Source organism: Stegodyphus dumicola, chromosome 11, assembly GCF_044657685.1.
Source record: "Stegodyphus dumicola isolate Sdum_Otavi_A_Nest chromosome 11, ASM4465768v1".
Taxonomy (NCBI): Eukaryota; Metazoa; Arthropoda; class Arachnida; order Araneae; family Eresidae; genus Stegodyphus; species Stegodyphus dumicola.
In genome coordinates this window covers 112,841,760-112,862,852 of record NC_140778.1, presented here as the reverse complement: position 1 = coordinate 112,862,852, position 21,093 = coordinate 112,841,760, and the positions used below count along the sequence as shown (strand labels likewise).

Here is a 21,093-nt window from a genome sequence, read left to right as displayed (position 1 = left end):
GAATTCTGTTTTATTTTATTAAGATTTATTTTCTAACCTAAGCGAATCCGTGAAATATGCAGAAACATCATTTTTTAAAGGCTTTAATGTATGCGCATGCATTTAGATTTCGAACTATTTCTTAACAATTTGCTGTACATAGTAAATTATGGATATCTTTATTACTTTAAAACAAAAATTCAACAATAGCGGGGGATTTCATTATAAATTTAACATAATTTTACTGGAAAATAAATGCACGGAACAGCTTAGAAACACGTACATGTCACTGCCGTAATGCAATGTTTTGAAGACACAAACATGGACGCCGCTTGTTCGGTGGACTTTGTTTGCAATTGGCCAACATTTCTTGTTCTGTGGCTGGTAATGTTAACATCAAGGCTAAACTAAAGCGTGTTTTAGGAAAGTAAAATGTTCTCACCTCCTACAGCAGGTGTTATCTTCAGAGTATTACCTTTTGCTCATTAGAATCTTATTAATCTTCGTAAATGTGAAAGCTCTGTAATTAATAGGTTTAGGTAGAAAACTGAGGACATAGATAGTAGTTGCTTCAGAAAAAAGATTTCTGGACGCTAAGGCAAGGGCGAAACAAAATGTCCACAGCAGATACAGCTTGCATCTTTGCGAAACAGAGATTTCTTTCAGCTGCTGTTAATGTTTCACTATGGGTCACCTTTCTAATTGTTCCATTTTCATTTTATATGTTGTTGCGCTTTTTAACCTTTCCCTCATATAGTAATACAACTGTTTCACTATCTTCTAAAAGCCTGTAGTTCCTAGTTTTTTTTATCTCTTCTGTCCTTTATAAGATCTCTTTTCCTGAATGGTCCTACAACCTTCTCCAGGAATAAAGCAGGTTTACTTACTCATTATCATTCCAAGATTCAGATATCCATTTTTCTACTTTCAAGATGTCTATTTTCCTATTTTTGCAATTATGTCACACCTTTACTCCATGGCTAAGACAAAATGTCAAAGAAATTCACTTCTGTGTCTCTTTATCAGTGTTTCCCAAATGCCCTGCTTTATTGATTGGCATACCGAAGTCATGCTAGGATGGAGTATCGTGGCTTTTATGTCTTCACCTTGTAAATTATCCTTATCAGGAAGGAATGAGACATTATTGAGAATGCGAAGTGCTCTCTTTGGTAAAGGTTTCGACTGAGATAATTAACTTCTAAAATAAAAAATAAACTATTAATACATTCCATAAAAATGGCTCATTTCATCTCTGAATTTGACTGATTTTTTGTAAGAAACAGTAAGATTATAGAAGTTGCCAGACCCATTACTTATTTTTTCACATTTTAAAAACTCCTAGGGATTTTAGCATTCGTTTATGAAATTAACGTATAGCTTAGCTAGTTTCAGCTTACGGCTACCTATATCATTGCTGCATGATAAGATGTTAGCTAAGCCTGGGGTCGATTCCCTTCCGTCTTGCACGTGACGATGCCATTTTTTTATCCTACATTGCCATCTGATCGATTCGATTTGCCTTTAAAATACGAAATTTATTCGTAGATTTACTGGCTAGGATTCTGAATTAGTTTTGAATATTACATATAAGTTCTTTAAGCAAACTCATTCAGTTAATTGAAACTAAATCCTTTTCTCATGATTTGATTTATCTAAAAAATTTAAATAATTTGCAAATAAATTTAAATATTTTATTGAAAGAAGAGTTTACAATTATGTAACTATTTCTAAATCTTAAGTACAATGTTTTATGCATACATTCAAAAGTGATAACAGTAAACAATATCAGTTACAACAATAATAACAATACCCCTACAAAACGTTTCTAAAATTTCGATTCTTCGTTTGGCTGGCTCTCCTACCAAACTCGACACTTATTTTTTCAGTTCATTTTAGAATCTTCTGAGCACTGAAATGCTTTTGAAAACTCTGGCATATTAGATATCATTCCTATCGTTCTGTAAAAGAGAAAACATATTTTAAATACATGTATGATGAGTGTGACTTTCGCTTGGAGCATTATCAATATTTGCTCAACAAAAGGGTTTTATTCGTGGAGATGTCTGTTATTATAGATATTTGGGATAAAGGATCTTAAAGAACGGCTGCCAAAATATATTCAAGGATGTCGATGATAGCAACTATGTAATGTATTTATATCAATTAACCGATTTTTATGATTTTAAAGTTTACTATTATTTCTCATTTCCACTAACCATCACAGGGATGCAAATAAGATTGAAGAGAATTTCAAGGGAGAATTTTTAGTGTTTTAGATGTAAAGCTTTTCGCAACGTGACTTGCAGCATTATTTTATACCGCTCAACTCGGCCTGTTACATTACGGCATTAACCATTTTGCTAGCCGATGTCAAAACGCCCCAAGTTTTAACTACCGCAGTTAGGCGAAATTTCCTTAATCTCAGTTTACCGTACTCACTTAAAATATGAAATTTTTGCTATTTTACCATCCGCAAGTAGCGGAGATTGCTTGCAAATACAATTAATGTTTTCCTTTTGAAATCAAGTGACATGAAAATGTTATTTGAAACATTTTATGACTGTCTGGGTAATAGGATGTTAATGACGCTCTAGGTGATTACAAAGTTAGAACTCTACGACTATAAACCGCGAACGCCCCTGAAATATTGTGACTTATTATTTTTCATTATTCATACACATTTAATGCACGAGTTTTTAATTTATGATTAAACTTTTGATTCGTGATTTTACGATTTGGCACAACTGTGTGTTGACGTTTTTAGTTAAATTCTCCAAAGAAAAATAAATATCTATAGTAAAAGATATTTCTCATAAATAGTAACGTACATTTATATTTTAGAACTAATATCAATGATTCTTGAATATAATATCATTAGAAAGTTGAAATTATATTTCAGGCTGCTTAATTAGCCAACATTTAAGTTCTCGACTACTGACGTCCCTTGAAGAAAATGTATCCTCCAGTTATTAAGGACTTTTACACCGACTGCTAACCCATCCAACGAAATACTTTCTTCCGGCTACAGTAAGAAGAAATGCTATAAGGATAATATGATTATTTGTTTCTCTTACTGTTTTGCCCGTATTGCTTCTATTTTTAATATCAAATTAATCCCATAGAGGTTGTCTAAGTTGTAGTTTGTAAACGCCCTTTTGTTCTCATTCGAACGGATCAAATGAACGCGCTTGTTCCACGTCATTTATGTGATCCAGAGAATTTTTATTTTTCAGTTCTTAGCTTTTGGAATACATTTTATGGTTGATTTGTTAACTTTATTCATGTAAAAGTAAGTGAAAAACTGTTTTTTATCATAAAATAATGGCCGATTCAGAATCTATGAAGCTAAACTCTTGCCATTCAGACAATGATTCAGAATCAGAACATGAAACGTCTGTAAATGAGTCTGGAAGTAGTAAAAATTGTCTAGATGACTTCGCTACTAATATAAAAAAATGACGGTAAAGATACGAATTAACAGTTTCGATTGGAAGTTATCATTTGACTGATTGAAAGGGAAGCAAAAGTGGCAGGTTAAAGACATGTCTTCTTGGGTGCTTAACAGCTCGATTAAGACCAGTAGAAAGAAAGTTTTAATGTGATTTTACTGACATGAAAAACCTATCCGCAAGACGGAGATATGTGTGTTCATTGAAAGAAAAATGTCAACAGCAAAAGAATTAGAAAAGAAACTCGGTACATTAGTCTGAGCTGTCATGTTGAACATTACCTCTCGCCTTGTTTTAAGATATATCACACTAAATCAGATCTTTGAAAAAAAAAGAAAGGTAAGTAAATGTAAATGAATCGAAACAATCGAAATATAATCGAACATAATTGTAAACAAATGTTATTTTCAATATATACAACTGTAAATATAACTTCTCCTTTAGGCGGCTTCTGTAAGAAGAAAAGGCTAATTCCAGGGTTGGTTTGGTTTGGTTTTGGTTTATTCGATTACGGCAAAGCACTCGAGAGCTATTTGCCTAAGGGAAGGGAGGCCTTCCTGGATGACTTTCCAAGAGAAACTGTCTCATATACACTTTACGCATGGGGAAAAACACGAAAACGCCCATGCAGCCTGCTCGTTTGCATGATTCGAACCTCGGACCGAATTATAGTGTACAGCGACTTTACCGCTCGGCCACTGGTGAGCTGGTTCAAGAAAACTACTATTATTTTATTTTCAATAAAGTGTTTTTATAAATGCTTAAAAATTTTACAAAAATTTATTTTAATAACATTTTCCTACTTACAAAAATAAAATTTAAAAAATGCCATAAAAAATGTGATTATTTTTTGGATCGAATTCAAGAAAAATGAAACGGTTAATGTCTGCTAATAAAATATCAACTAGTTAGCACTATTTTGCTATCAGTACTTCTCGAATCCGATCTGAAATACTCTAAATAATATCTCAATAAAAAGTAATACGATGATTCAAAATTTAAATGTGCATATTACTTAAATCTGAAGCTATCATTTCGAATTTTCTGCGTGTTGAAAAATTGTCATTTAGCACCAAAATAATTTTTGAACCTTGATAGCTAGTTCTGTGGAAGTTGTGTCCATTTAGGTGATTCTTCAGTTGCTTATTTCTTTTCCTTCTGCGAATGATCAATAATTGCGATTTTTGAGCATTAATCTTCACTTTCCAATTCATTGTAGCAGTTTGCAAGTTTGGAATACAATAAGCGCAAAAGTGTAAGAAAACACTAGTGAGCAAAGTCTTTATAATTTTTATCATAATAATTATAATCGCAAACTGCGAATACAATTTTAAATATCGATGGCATAATGGAATGAAAGCCTGTTTCCATGCCAGAAGCATTTCATTAAGAAATCTGATATGTTTTTAAAGTTTAAGAAGACAATTTCCAAAGAATTTGACAGCCCAACATGTACAATCTTCATTCATTTGCTTAAAAGTTAGTAAAGGACTATCACAAATTTTCTTAAAAAGTCGTCAGAGATAAATGCGGATATTGATCAATGATGAACGAGAATATCATACAATATTTTGGAAGGAAAGACGAAGTAATTGTGAGACTTTCTGCACGACCCAGTCTCAGTTTTATTATTTTAATATTAATCTTTACAAGTCTGACGTAATATACGTGACTCACATAGGTATGGAAAATGGATTCACACCGTAAAAAAAAAAAAACTGATCTGCATTTTCTTACAAGGTTTATTTTCTTCAATTTTAATTTTTTAAACAAACTCGTCGTTCCTATGCGCATCCATTTAATGCTGGAAAAATACTGAAACTTCAATCATCATTATATGAGCTAAATGTAAATATGTAAATGTAAAATATAATAACAAAAATAAAATATTCTAATAATGATTATTATGACAAGTCATATAAATAATCAAATCCATAGCTTCGAATCTTTGAATATGGTTTGTATCACGGCTTGTAAATTCCCAAAGCCGTTACTCACGTTCGTTTTTAATGGTAATCACACTTATGTGAAAGTGGACTCAAACCCATTTGAATCTTTAAATATCTCGAAATCCTTGCAAAAAATTAATATCATAATAATGCTAATTAACTGAATGGAAAATGTTATCGCTGGACGTGTAAAATTTTTACAACGGCTTCTTTCCAGTTTCGTGTTTTTTCGTCCTATGAAATGGTAATCGTTAACAAAGTTTCGGTCTAAGATGTTACATCATCGGCTCTTCTTGTTAACCTCAGATAGCGCAAACCGTACGGGAGCCTAATTTGCTAACTGCAGTCGCTTGAACCCGTGAATCTGTGAACATACTGTTGCGTTCGTTTGGACGTGTAAAATTTTTACAACGGCTTCTTTCCAGTTTCGTGTTTTTTCGTCCTATGAAATGGTAATTGTTAACAAAGTTTCGGTCTAAGATGTTACATCATCGGCTCTTCTTCTTGTTAACCTCAGATAGCGCAAACCGTACGGGAGCCTAATTTGCTAACTGCAGTCGCTTGAACCCGTGAATCTGTGAACATACTGTTGCGTTCGTTACGAAATGAATGCACAAGTCCGATGAAAAATGAACAAAAATTTATTATTATCACAACAAATATGCTTAAATTTCCTAAAATATTCGTGCAATATTACAATATCTCACAGTAGTTATCTTTTAACTACTCAAACATTCAAAAGAACTTAATTCAAAACAGCTAAAGAAAGCTAATCCGCGAATTCGCTACAATCAACAAGAGCAGTTTTCTAAACAAACTCTTAAAACAACAACAAGCTAACTAAAATCACTGACTGAGAGGTTTTCTCCTTTTATAAGATTTTAAAATCGCGCGCGAGAATTTTCTAGTACTTTCTCGAAATCAAAAAGAGATATTTATTAAATGTTACATGCACGCGCTCTTGTATTTTCAATTTTCCGGCTAAGCTTTTTTTTTTAATATTCGTCACGTGCTGCACTGAAAGGGGAATAAAACAATTTAATTTATAATTCAACTAACATTAGCTTTTTAAATACCAAGTCGGTAACAATGCAAATTAAAGTGTTAAATTCAAAATTATCTTAACTTTTATTAAATCATTAAAGTTAACAACTATTTTACTGTAATCACAAAGTAAGTTTGATGAAAATCCAAATAAATAATGATCGAATCATTCTCGTGATTTATAACCGAAAATTAACACAAATAAAAAATGGTGACTTGTTGTTGTAATAAAAGTAGTATCACAAGAATGAGGTTGTTTCCTCTCGCAGTTAAATTTCAAATATTTATAAAAGCAAAGCTTAATTTAAAGTTTAAATTATTATAGATTTATACTATTGTTAACTCTTGCATAGCTTTGCAGTAGCACAGCCCATTTTCTAATTTTGAACCCAAAATAGATTTAACAGGAACTAACTTTTATTGAGATAGTGGGGAACATTCCGCTAGCCGAGCTATGTTCCTACCTTTCAGCTCTATCACTCTGAGCTTAAATTTGAGTAACTTTCTGATCTGACTAGAAATTGCGGCATAAGCGAAGAAAGATTGCACACATCAAAATGTAAGAGATAGTGAAACTTAGTATAGTTGCCGCAAACTTCCTGAATGAAGTTCTTTTATGCTCGTCAAAAACTTAGAATTCGTTTCAATTTTCGAACCCAAGGTTGCAGCTGGAAAAAAAAGAATGTTTCTCTTATTTAAAAAACCAAGACTTAAATTAGTCCAGATAAGCTTGGAAAAATTTTTGTCTGTATACCAAGAGTTACATATTTAATTTTAAAAGAATGCTTAGCTTTTATTCGTCTGCAAATGAAAAGATCTCGCTTCTAGCAGATTTCACTCGCAGGCATCGAAATAATTGCTCTAGTTGGACTACGTTTCTTCGAGAAAATAATGTGTCGCCTAATATGAACTTTAATAAATGTCCAAGCATGTAAAAACGAATGTTTCTGTTATTTAAAAATACAAGGACTTAAATTAGTCAAGGTAAGCTTGGAAAAAAAATTTTCTATATACCAAGAGTTACATATTTGATTTTAAAAGAATGCTTAGGAATGCTTATGGAGTTCATTTAATAATTCAGCACAGTTTTTGTGATACAAAGTTAAAGGTTGATCAGAGTTAAGGTAAGTTCAGTTTAATTTCTGTGATTCATAGTTAAGGAAATGTTTGATGACAGTTAAGCTTCAGACTTTAGAAGAGAAAGACTTTTAAACATATTACCTCTTAAATTTAATTGATATAACTTTTAAATATATTTAAACATAAAATATAAGGATTGGATTATTGGATTATTTTACTTATGGCAAAGCACACGAGGGCTATCTGCCTAAAGGGAGGGAGGACTTTCTAAGGGAAACTGGCTCGTATACACGTTACACATGGGGAAAACTACGAAAATGCCCATGCAGCCAGCCCGTTAGACACAATGTAAACCAGTTGGCTCGCCCTCAGGCAAATTTCGAATCCATGTCAGTATGAGGTGAAGCAAACACGCAGGGTGTAGCCGAGGCGGAAAATCGATCTTACTTTAAACGCTCGTGAAGGAGAAAGCGTAAATCTTTTATTTGATAATTAGCTTTTACTATTGTTTTTTTTTTTTTTTTTTTTTTTTTTTTGAAAATTTTGCTTTGCAGTATGATTTTTTATTTTACATCCACTTTTTTCGTTTCATAATTATTCATATTAATACTTAAATATTTCATAAATGGTTCCTATTAGTTTAATACTTCGTTTAATTACGTCTTTAAAATATGATTTAATTTTAAATGCCATGTAGTACGTATGTACGCAATTTAATAAATGTAACGTTTGTTATTGCATATGACAGAATTACTGAGATATGGCAAAGCACACAAAGGCTATATATTTAATAGTCTGAAATACATATCAACCATTAGCAATTTTAAAATAAATAAATGATGCACTCTTCAATACAATTTTATTAAAGATTTTTGCTTATTCAGCTTGAAAGAAATAAAGACAACACATATAAATTAAGATATTAAAAAATTTATTTACACAAAATTTCATACTAAGATACACAATTATCAAATCACTATGACATAACATATAACAAGCAAATGTATGATTTTTCATACAATCGCTGATAAAATCTTTTTCCCTCTTTTGTTTCAAATAAGTTTTCTCTGAGCTAACTTTTAAAGATATATCAATTAACACAGTATAACAATAATTAGATGAAATTATTTTCGTGTTTTTTAAGAATAATACATTTTAAAATTTTATTGTAATTTATGTGTTTTATTAGAAATTCTTTTTTCTACTATTTAAACAAAAAATTTGGTAAAATATTCATAAATTTTTGTTTTAGAGATACATAAACTTTTAGATTTATCATACAGAAAAAATAGCAAAAACAAAAAATGAGAGAAACCATTAAAGCTATGCTAAGAATGTATACTAACCATACATTCTTAGCATAGCTTTAATGGCAGAAACTACAACAATAATATATCTTTTAGAAATCAAATTATTCTGAAATTTAAATACTTAGATCTCACACAGGTCATATTTCTGTAAATTAGTAATTTTCATAAAATAATAAACTCTGTAATACCCAATGTTTAGGAGCACATATTAGAGATTAAGAGATAACAGTTAAAAAATAACTTCTATATAATAACAAACAATCTATGTTAGTTCTTTAAGAAACATTCAATATCTGACTGAAAATTTTAGATTCAGTCAATATTGTTTTGGAAACAGTCTGAATTTGTCACTTATGGCTACTAAAAACAGTTTTGAGAGAATGTGAAAATTTTGGGATTATTTTCCATATTAAATTCATTGTTTGCTTTCCCCCCAAAAAAGGAGGGGGTGGCAAATTTGAAAAGAAAATATATTTTACAAAAAGAAAAGCAGACTAAATCATTCTGTACCAATGATAATAATGCATGATGTTAAAGCACCATTATTCAATGCTTACAGCAATGCTGCAAATTTTCATAAAAATGTCAATAAATATATCTTTTAACGTGCTGAATGCAGGAATCTTAAAACTGCACATTTGTAAGAGTATGAGAAAAATCACCAACTGAGGGGTCTGAGCAGTATAATGCATTTCCATTCATCAAATCACAAATAAAAGCATCTACATGGAAAACAATATCTTAATATATTATCCATAACAAATGGCTTGGTATGCATTTTGTATTAAGATAATTTTCAAATGATTTGCATAACTAGTAAAAGAAGGAAATTTTTATTATAAAATCTCAAATAACGGAATCTTTTTGTATAGAATGAGATACTGTAGCAATAAATTTCCTATTATGCACTTCACAAAGTATTTCATATTGAAAGGAAAAGAAGTAAGATATGTGATAAGATTATTCTTTGTTTACCAATCCTAAAATGTAACTTAAAAACTATCTGAAAACCTCTGCACATTTTTATATTAGTTCAAAGACTTTCCTGTTCATCATGCTTTAGAATTTGTGAGAAATACTGCTTAAGATAATTCTAACTTTATAAGGTAATAAGCAAATGGTTATTTATAATTTATTCAGTGATTAATTTAGCAGTTTTAAAAGAACAAACACATGAAGAGGTGTAACAATAATTAAAATGCTACATTTCCAAAGAAGACATACAAATATTACTTTCAAATCACTGCATAGTAGGTGCCACTTAATGTGATCATGTTTTTTCATATCTATTTTCATAATATTAGCAGAATAATAACATTAATTTTAAAAAAGCACTTCAGAATGGAAATGGAATTTAACTAATTTAATTAAAAAATATCAAGAACACAAGTATTTTCACAGAATTTTAATTAGAAACTGCAAAAATGTGTTTGTGAACTGCTCATAACGTTCCTGGATATTATTTTACTCCTTCTATACACGTAATCTTAAAATTAAAAATGCATCCTTTGTTTGAAGACTGCCAGTGTAAAATTAAGCAAAAATGCAACCATTATTTGCCATCAGTGTTTTCAGGATTTTTTTTTGGGGGGGGAGTGGCTTCTGAAAAAGAAAGGACTTATGTGTGATTGTTCTTAAAATCAATAGAGTTCCTCATAGGATACGTCAAACTAAAGTTGTTGTTTTTTTTTTTAAACCTGATTTTAAATAAATGACTAAAGTTGAAATCAAGGTGTTTGGAAACCTAATCTCACACTTCGCAACATTTCCGTGTCACCTGACAATTTTTTAAAATCTATTTTAATCTAATTTGGCAATGTTAAATTTTAAAAATCCATTCTGTATGAATCTGGACATATTAACTAAATTGTTGATCACAATAAACAATATTAACTGAATTGTTGATCACAATAAACAAAGTATTTTCCAAGTTTTCATTTACAAATGAGTGAGACTTCACTACATCGATGACAATATCCAATTAATAACATTAACCATGACCACAATAAGCAGCGTCTACTGTATTCTTTTAAGTTACATAATGCACTTTTTTATCTCTCTATACTTTGTATATAGCTATAAATTACATGTCTAAATACGTTGAAAAAAAAACTTGAGAAGAAAATACAGAGCAGGATGCAATGTTAGCAAATACAGCATTCAGAATTTTTTTCACATGTAAATTAAAAAAAAAATAAACATTGTTATTGTCAAAATTTATTAGCATAACACAGCTCAATGCATAGTGAAACCTCAGGTTACAAATATGTTTCACGATGAACAAATTTCCTAACCAAAAAAAAGAACTGTCTCGAAAGACAAACATACAAGCTATCAATAAATGAATTTCCTACATGTTTTGAGGTCACTTCTAACAAAAATGAGCAGTTTTAATATTCTCTATTATTCAATTTTCATGGACAAAACCTTGTAATACATAATTAATGAAACAATGAATTCAATCTGGAAGAAATTATTACCAGAGATTTTGAAGAAGTTGACAGTTAAGGACTTTTCTGTTTCTATATAATGCCTAAATCCTTTGATGCGTGGTGGTCGTGCCCTGAAACCACCAATTTTCGAATTTTTTTTTTCTTCTTTCCGAAATTTTTGAATGAAAATTGATTTATTACTGATCTTTTACCAGAGAGTTTTCTTTGACCTCAACACACTTGCTCCCCAAGCTAGTATTGTGATTTTATAAATTATTTCCTGTGGTTTAAATTTAATGTAAATATACTTTGCTATAATAAAAATTGAAATCGCTTAAAGTTTTATTTAAATTAAAAATATTTTCTGAATATTTTGGGATGAAATATGAATAAAATAAGTATGAATGGGAAACGAATGATCCTTACCAAAGCCAAAAAGACCAAGCCCTCCCCATTAACATAAAAAACCACAAATGTCATCTGATGAAAAGAAACTAAATAACACTGGACATATACCAGTGAAATTTAGATCCAGGCAGTGTATATTTTGTAGCACAAGGAAGAAACCTCATAGAAGATACATGTGTGAAGATTATTTTTATTCTGATTATTTTTTTAATCCTTATTTTACTGAGTTTTTTTACCCATTTAGCCAAACGTCCTTATTATGTAGGTACTTATATTTTCACTGCTACAGAAAAATTACATAAACGTTTATTTTTTAAATTTTTCTGACAATTTACCTTGTAAAATAATGTTAAAAAATTATATATAATGCAATTCTTACATACATTTTTTTTTAAATTCATAATTTTCTATTAATTCAGGATATTTGTTAAGTTTGTGGGAGTATAATGGAAAAGTAACCCTTTTTTCTATCAGCAAGATTTATTTCTATTTCATTTTAAAGATTAATAACAATATTTCTTCCCTTTTCATTTCTCATTATCTTGTGATTATATCACCAACTCTTTTTAATACATGTATATTTCTCTACTACTGAACTAGTTTCTTTCTAGTTTAGATTTAATGATTTGCACTGGTTTTTCAATTGTAAACTGGTGCAAATGTAACCAATGCAAAAGTTTAAAATCTGCAATCATCTGAGGCGAAGGAATGAATCAATAATATATTTTACAGAAGTTCCTAAAGGAGAATTAGGTTTGGTTTACAAAGATTTCAGATGACCTCTAGGAACAAACTATATTTGTTAACTGAGGTTTCACTGTACTTACAGACAATTTAGATACTGAAGTTACATTTGAAGATACACACATAAATCCAAATTTCATATATATACATAAATAGAAATTTCATATATATATATATAGAGAGAGAATTAAATTACATGAACTTTTGTAAAATTCAACAAATTACATTACATTACAAAAACATTAAAATCCAACAAATAGTAATATAGCAAAAATACAAAATCAAAAACTTCTCACACATACTCCTTACATTAATATATTTTTCTTACAAATAATACATATAATATATACAAATAAGACTTTTTAGTGTAATTTAATAATTTTTTTCTTTCCTCTACGTCTGTTTTTCAAGCTGTTATTTATACTTTTCAGCTTATAATATATCATAAGCTGAGCATATGAACTGACAATATATTCCCACATTTTTCCTGCATGATAATGGCATGTAAGCCATTCATGATCAATTAGTTTCAGTTGGGATATAATTTTGGATTTCACATCTTTTTGGCTACATATTTTATCAAACAAAGTTACAAATTTTTCACCCATCTCACAAACAGAAAATGTAAACTGTTGTGAGGGGTAACACAATCCATTTTTCACTACATCAAATTCTTTAAAATACAAAAAGTAAGTGTGTTCACCCAAAGATTTATCAACAAGAAGAATATTCTTACATAAAGTGCATGGAAATTGCTTCAATGCCCTTCCAGCAATATATCCAGCAACATAAGCTGCTGAATTTTGTGAAAATACATCATATGATGTACTTGCAATACAAGCACTAGTATCAGAATTTTCATTTGCTACCAATAAGGGATCATCAAAGTCAATTTCCATATCATTTACATCACTGCCATTTCCAGGCTCAGTGTTATCGATAACTGTCAGCAACTCTGTAGGTATCAAAACTGTATCGTTATCAGGTTCACAGTTTGATAGCTTACTTGTGCTTATGATATTCTGTGCCATTAGTATTCTCATCCTCTGTTGAAAATCATATGCAGTTGGATGGTCATTATTTCCACCTCTGCGTCTAACAACAGAGAAAAAATTTTCCAAGGCATCTTAGGTGAAACGACACATTAATCTTTTTTAATTATTTAGTCTATTGTATCCATTTAAAATATCATATATTCTATAGCTTTTCCAAAGTGTAGCATTTTGCTAATGTATGAAGTTTAATTTAAAAAACGTAACAGCAAAATTTTCGGTTAAAAAAATTCTAAGCTTTATAAGTAACTGGTGCAACAATATTGTTTTCAAGTTTTGTTTATATATTTTTAAAAATATAATTTTAATTACAATTTTCACAATAATTTTGAAAAATGACCAAAAAAAGTATAAAGAAAAGGTAATGTGGAAAACACAAATTTGAATTTTTAAATGAAAAACATCATTACTTTAAAATCTTTAAATGTATAATGACAAGAACATTAAAAATAAAACTGAAATAAATTAAATATTACGTATCATTTAATACTATATGGTTAATATATAATCATAATGCACAGCGTTTCAGCAATATATGAAAAAAAATTTACTATACATTAAATAGACCTGTAGTATTATGGACTTAATTAATTTATTGTTTACTTTTATATTTTACAATAGTTTTTCAGTAGAAATCATTTTAGCTCTGAAAACAAACTCATTAACCCTCAGCCTTTCGAGTGATTTTCTGCGAATCCCTTTAAAACTGTCGCTAGTTTTGGACAGAACTTCCCGTAAAATGTCGCGAAAATAACCCCAAACCTCTGAAAATTGTCAAGCAGTTCTTTTGTTATTTCCCATCCCTCCCAGAATTTTACTTCAATGATTCCGTTAAGTGAGATTGATTACACTAGATATTGTTCGGTAGATGTGAGCTCTCAAGAGAATTGCAAAAGGCTAGACTCTCCGCGTCTTAAGGGTCAGGGTACAGCTGCGAAACTTAAAAGTTTCCTTCCCTTAAACAATCTTATCTCTACATATAATAAAAGAAAGAGTCTGTCTGTGTGTGTGCCTTTCGTTCGCGCTGCGCATAAGCTAATAGAACCACGGCTGCGAAATTTGCTACATAGGTACATCTACACAAGAGCCAGTGCACTTCGAAGCAATTTTTTCGAAATTCGAATTCGAATTTTTTTAATTTCATGTTTTGTGACGAAATCGTGTCATTTTAAAACGTAATGGGCTAGGAAAGCGAGATTTTACCCTACACACTCCATTTTTACATCGTCATGAAACGTAGGCACTTAGCTATTTTACGAACTTAAAATAAATTTTGTGTTTCAATAAATCGATTAAATACGAATTTATTTAACAAAGGAAGCTTGACACTTTTTCAATGGGATTTTTTCTAAAAAAGTTTATTTTTAAAAATGTACAGTTTATTTTTCTTTGATTTTTGGACACGTTAAACTTTCATCCTTGCGAATGCTTTTACAAAAAGAATTTTGGAAAAATGATAATATTTTGTATTTTTAAAAGATTTTTTTAAATGAAGCTTCTGAGTACACTTCTCACATCTCACATCTTTAAAAATTTGATTTTGACAACAATTTTCCTGTCTTACTGTTGTTGATAGAATTTTGATGAAATCGCATCATTTTGAATAGTTTCATTCTTTTAGAAATATGGGTTTGGCAACAATTTTTCATCGTATTTCTTATGTCACTGTTTTTAAGATAATTTGATAGTATAAATAATAATGGCGAATTATTTATTCATTTTGGAACAATATTCGTGGCTTATACTGGTTTGATGAAGTTCTGTTCAAATTCATTTCAAATATTCCAAATCTTTTTATGTACATTGATTTCAATGCGATTTTTATTAGAAAAAAATTCAATGAGTTTGATTTTCTTACATAATTGTAATTACATTGTTCAACGCAAACTAACTACAAGCAGAAAGGCAAAGGTGTGTTAAAATTTCTTTATTTTGCTATATTAATTATTAAAATAACCAACCTACAGCCTAACAACTGAATGTCTGAAATATAACCCGGAACTTTTCTAAAAGTAACAAATTTCAGTTAAAAAAAACCGCAGTAAATAAATAAAACGAAATACTATTAAGAAAAGAAGCACGAAAATTTATTTTTTTTTTTATATTTACTTACTTTATTTTTAGTCCCAAGGGGCAATTTGCCCTGAAGGACTTTTAATTTCGCTTTGGCATTTTTCATTGAAAACTATAAACGGCGTATCACTTTTCAAATTGTTGCCACTAAATATTATCGCTCTGTATTATACTTAAAGAAATTAAGAGGTCTAGTCTGGACACCTTTCGAGATCGATATCGGAAAACCAGTCGGGATTCTCTTTCCGCTCGACAGTAAACGGGAGAGCGAGTCTGACCCCTTCTAATTCCGTTGGCGGAAAATGAAGTGGAAATTCCGTCCGGAAGTGACGTTTATTGCATAGCAACCAGTCTCTCTCACTTCTACATCGCTCGAGGCTCAGGCAAAGGAGGTAATTTGTTGTGAAAAAGGCTGTTTCGCACGTGCTTCACAGAAAATGGCAGCAGCGAAAAAAACAACTACCAACCAATTCGAATTAATGGTGTCATTTTTCGAAAAATATCCGCAGCTGTTAAGCGGAAAAATTGACAGCACATTTAATAAAGAGAATAGGAAAAAAAAATGGGAAGACTTAATGGATTATTTTAAATGCAGAAGGAACTGGCCCTTCCAAAACTGCAGATATGTGGAGGAAAGTAAGTATAATTTTATATATGATCTTTTGCAAAATGGAAATATTTGAAAAGTTTACATCTTTGTAAACTATTTGTTAACAGGAACTTTATGTTAAAAATATTTGTTTTTTGTCTTAAAAGGTTATTCAACAATGTCATAAATCAAATAATTGAAGTATAGTATCGTGTACCCGTGGTTAATATTCCTATTGAATTAGAATTTTAAGCAACTGATGATTATATCAATGATTTTATTTATTCATAAATTATACCAATAACGTAACTACAGGTAAACTATGTATTTTAGATGTTATTAACTATTTTTTTTTTTCTGAATGTTGTGTCAGAAATGTTAAAAAACATAATATATTTACATCTTTGCATAGATTTCCAGGTCTTTTCAGAGCCAAACTTTTATCTGTATTTACTTCTCCAGAAGAAAATCTTATTGAATTCTCTTGTGACAATAAATTGAAGACAAAATTCAACAGTAAGGAACGAAGTCACTTTCTGATATTATTAAAAAAAGGAACAATCTGAACATGACTCCATATTTGTGCTAGCCAAATTCTCAGTTGTTTTCTATGATTCTAAGATTTTCAAAATGTGTTCTATGGAAAGGGGTTTATTCTTTCCACTAATTACAGTTCATTTAGTCAATGATATAATTGTTCAAAATATTTAGAACATTTGTATAAATTGTTTCTTAATATAAAATATTTCATTTATCTTTAAAATTTAATCAACCTAATTGTATTAGCTGCCTGTATGCTGGAATTGACAGGTCAAGCAGAAAGCTGAATCTGAGTACTATTGATTTACATGAATTCCATAAACTGCTAATGCTTGGGAATATTACTACAAATCATGTGCACGTTACACAACATAAATTTACTTTTATCATTCTATTAGAGTATATCTTTCTGTATAGCATGCTTATGAATATGATCTTGTTTTATATGATTCCTTTTTTAAGCATGCATAGGAGTGCTTACACACGAATGATTAACAGGTTAGAAAATATTATTATTATACTATATGAAAAAAGGACTAATCTTTGGAATATGGTAACAGGTAGTTTGGCGACATTTGGTAAGCGATAAAGGGTACTAGCTAGGACTTTAGCAGTGTACATGGATAAAGTCAAGAGTGTGCGCACTGCCATTTTTGTGCAATTCTGGGATTTTTTTTAAAGTGAAAATAGGTCGGCATGGATGATACCGCGTTTGTGCAGTTCTTAAAAATGCGGCAAGCAGTGGGCGATTCTGCACTTTGTCCCAATTTCGCACCTAATCTTTGTCATGATTAAGCACTTTTGTTCCATAAAAGTTCTAGCATAAGCGTAATTCGGCTAGCAGATTGTTGGGAAAAATATTGAGTAAAAAAAAAAAAAAAAAAAAAAAATGCCCTTTACTTCTCAAAAATGGCGTCCAAACAAAAACTAGCAGGTTGCTATAGCAGGGTTGGTCGCCAAAAAATCGCTAAGTTACCATAATCCAAAGATTAACCAAAAAAAGTGTTGCATATTTAAATTACACTAATGTCACTACATGTATAAAATTCTATGAAGTGTGACAAAATACAACATGAGCTTGCTTATCAGTAATTATTTTTGACTCGAATAAAATACAAATCATAAATTTCATCACTATATCTGCTTTATGTAGACATGGAGAGATTACAAATTTTCAATCAAGAAGAAAGCAGCTAAAATAGCTCAACATAAGAGAGAAACTGCAGGAGGCCCGGAAATTAAAGAAATTTTGACACCATTAGAGGAGCGAGTTCTTGCACCTTATGGCAGCGTTATGTCACGTGGAAGTGATGAAGTTCCTGAATCTGCTGTTGAATTTGAATGCTTTGTAAGTACATTAATTGTTAAATTTAAATCATGTTAGAAAATAAATGCTAGAAGCTTTAATGACTGGCTATATACACTGTGAAGTAAAAATGTACATATATTTCAGAATTATAATCCAATATATGACCTTCTGATTGTCCACATTCACATTTAATTATGATTCCTTGTATTAAATTTAAATAATATTAATCTTCTGGAATTTTAGGTACTATTCTTTATCGGAGTCCGATTCAGATATGCATGCATGTTTATTTTCATGCATGCATACATTTCTACATAAGTATGTGTACACATATATGCATATACATACATACATTTCTGAATCCGTCCCTATAACAGAAGAGTACCCAATTTTATTCCACAAGATATGTTTGTAAATTTTGCATATAAAAGTGAAATTCATTTCCAATTTTGTTAGTATCTCCTGGAAAAGAGAACATGTTTCTGCACCTAGTTTTCAAATTTGAAAATGCAGTATGTTTTAATAATTAGTATGATTTTAGTTTTAAATAATGCATATTCATTATCTCGTAACATTCTAAAACCATACCTTATAACTTTTTCTTTTGGAGTACTTACATAAAGGCATACTAGTGTTACATACAATTTTTATAGCATTCAGTGAGTTTTAGTTTGCTGTTTCAATGATAAAAAGTTATTTTAAATGCTATAATTCTTTCAACTTCATTGCCTTAAATGAAAGCATTTTATTTGTATAAAAGTCTTAATAATACTTATTTTCAAAGCTCTTTTTTATTTGTATAATATTTCTTAATAGTCAATATTGTCAGTCATCAATCTTCACAACTACTTTTATTTCAGGGAAATGTTTCTCCTGAAAATATATCAGAATGAAACATTCCACTGTGTGATGTCGACTTCAACACATCAAATGAGGTTATAGCCAGTGCTTCAAATGGTGGGTCAACTTTTATAAAAATCATTTTAAGAATTAATGTTCTAACTAAAATGTTCATGGTTTCCTTTTTATAAAATGCAAACTGTTTTATTTTCAAATCATTATTTAAAACTTAACCATTAATCCTCTAAAGCAGCCCTTATCTATTGTCTATCAATCTTACTTTCAGAACAAAAATGTTAAAATATACATCATATAGCAACAAAATGTTGAAGTGTATAATAAAAAATCCACAATTATGATTACACTGTTTAAAAATGTCATGCAATCTAAAATATCAATTAGTTCAATATTTGAACATTACACTGGTATGCAAAAGTTAACGATAAGATGGTTTTGCAAATGTAACATTACACGGAAGTGTTCCACGTTGACCCAGATCATGCGATGTGTACGTTGTGCAAATGATTCAAAATTGGTGAAATGTGGAGTGTACTAATTTTTTATTTTACAATCATAATCACATGCAAGTCATCTTTCCAAGCGATGTCTTACTCATGTAACAAAAAAAAAAAAAACTGAAAGCTTTCAGATTTTACATTACATCCAAAGGGGTGTTTTTTTTTTTTTTTTTTTAACATTTTGTGTTACCTTTATTTATTAACTATCATGATCTTTCCACTTAAACCATAAAATTCAGTTCAACAGCAATATTGCAAAATAATTTTTAAATGAGCATATCTTTAGAATTTCCGATACACAGTCTCGTGCGCTGGAGATATATTTTTTTTTCTTCCCCCCGTACAGTGTTGCTATTTCTCGCTTTGAAATCATTGAGTGCTTTAATCAAAAATTTCTTACTGTTACAAAATAAGAAATCGTTAATAAAACAAATTCCAAGGCTTCTAGATGTCCATATACAGTGGAAGATTACATTATTGAAAATTTGATGTTTTTAGGTACCGTAGTTTTTTCTCAATGCGAGAATTTATCATAGTTTGGATTAAAAAAACTGAGCGAGCCTTGCAGGTTTGCTATAATGACAATACGCGCCATGCAAGGTGCCAAAAAGAGAGAAAAGACATGAAGTAATTTTAAAGCTAAACTGTTCTAATGACTGAACAATTCCCAAGATGGAGAAATATAGGACAAGTGAGCAAAACCATCCAAACAAAAAATCAAAAGGATGAAAATGCTCTCCAGAGGCTTGTGAAAGGATGCTGTGTGCTTGTCCTTAATTTTTGCACATCAACCTATTAAATATTGGAGATTATATTAAGGATTATTGTTTATTATAATTAAAATATAAAATATTTTTCAGATAATTTTTTATTTATTCTGACATGTCTGAATTTCAATTACTATTTTCAGATTCTAAAAGGAAACGAAAGCCTACGGCAGCACAGATAGCTGACAGGCTTCTTCAGAGTCACAACAGCACTGCACAACATCAGTTGCATATAGCTGAGTGCAAAGAAAAGGAAATCAAACTACTAGAATTGCAGATAGAGCTGCATAAACAGAAGCTGGAGTTTTATGCAATAAAAGCAGCTGCAGCAGAAAGAAGAGCTGTTGCAATCGAGAGACTAGCTTTGGCAGCTGAGAGGCAAGCAATGGCTGCAGAAAAGCAGTGTGCGTGGACAGAAAAAATTTTCCATTTAAAAAATAAAAGTTAAGACTGATAATCAAAAAATAAATTTTCAAATGAGAAAAGAAAATCTAAAGTATCTGTAATGTGTATTTTTGTAATAAAATTGATTTAATAATAATTAAAAAAAGATAAATATTTTGGATATGTATTACTTGTGCTTCTATAACTTCAAAATCTAAATCAAATACATATTATTCAATTAAAATATTTATTATCATTAGTTTTAAAAACGAGTTAAAATTAAATTATCTCTGATTTTAAGAGCAGCAGCTCTTAATGATGGTTCAAAAACTGTTGGTGGAATTGGTCCCCATGGTTCTTCTCTGCAATCATATTCAACATCGGGTAATTTGTGATGCCTGCAAATATTATGCAACACTGCACAGGCATTTACAATTTTCCCAGCAGTTGTTGATTCATAATTTAATTCTCTTGCATGCAGTAGACAGCGAAATCTTGATTTCAAAACCCCAATACATCTTTCAATGCAGTTTCTGGCTGTTGCATGCTTCTTGTTATATCTTTCATTAGCAGATCCTACAGTTGGGGAAGACACAGGAGTCAACAACCATGGTTCCAAAGGATAG

At 30.3% G+C, this 21,093-nt stretch overlaps 2 long non-coding RNA genes across 4 annotated transcripts in view; one reads left to right on the top strand and one right to left on the bottom strand.

Annotated features, from left to right (window-relative positions):
- LOC146994257 (uncharacterized) overlaps positions 1-20,639 on the top strand; it is a 241,315-nt gene extending 220,676 nt beyond the window's left edge. For 2 of the 3 annotated variants that reach the window (XR_015044107.1, XR_015044106.1), the window contains 3 exons: positions 17,803-17,997; positions 18,819-18,915; positions 20,227-20,639. This is a non-coding gene — a long non-coding RNA (uncharacterized LOC146994257). Of the gene's footprint in view, positions 1-16,015; positions 16,157-17,802; positions 17,998-18,818; positions 18,916-20,226 lie in introns of those variants that run through there. The other variant, XR_015044105.1, reaches the window with a different exon arrangement.
- LOC146994258 (uncharacterized) lies at positions 1,657-15,700 on the bottom strand. Its single transcript, XR_015044110.1, has 2 exons — positions 15,561-15,700; positions 1,657-1,937 (listed from the first exon to the last, which is right to left on the bottom strand). It is a non-coding gene; the product is annotated as an uncharacterized LOC146994258 (long non-coding RNA).
- Positions 20,640-21,093: the final 454 nt, after the last annotated feature.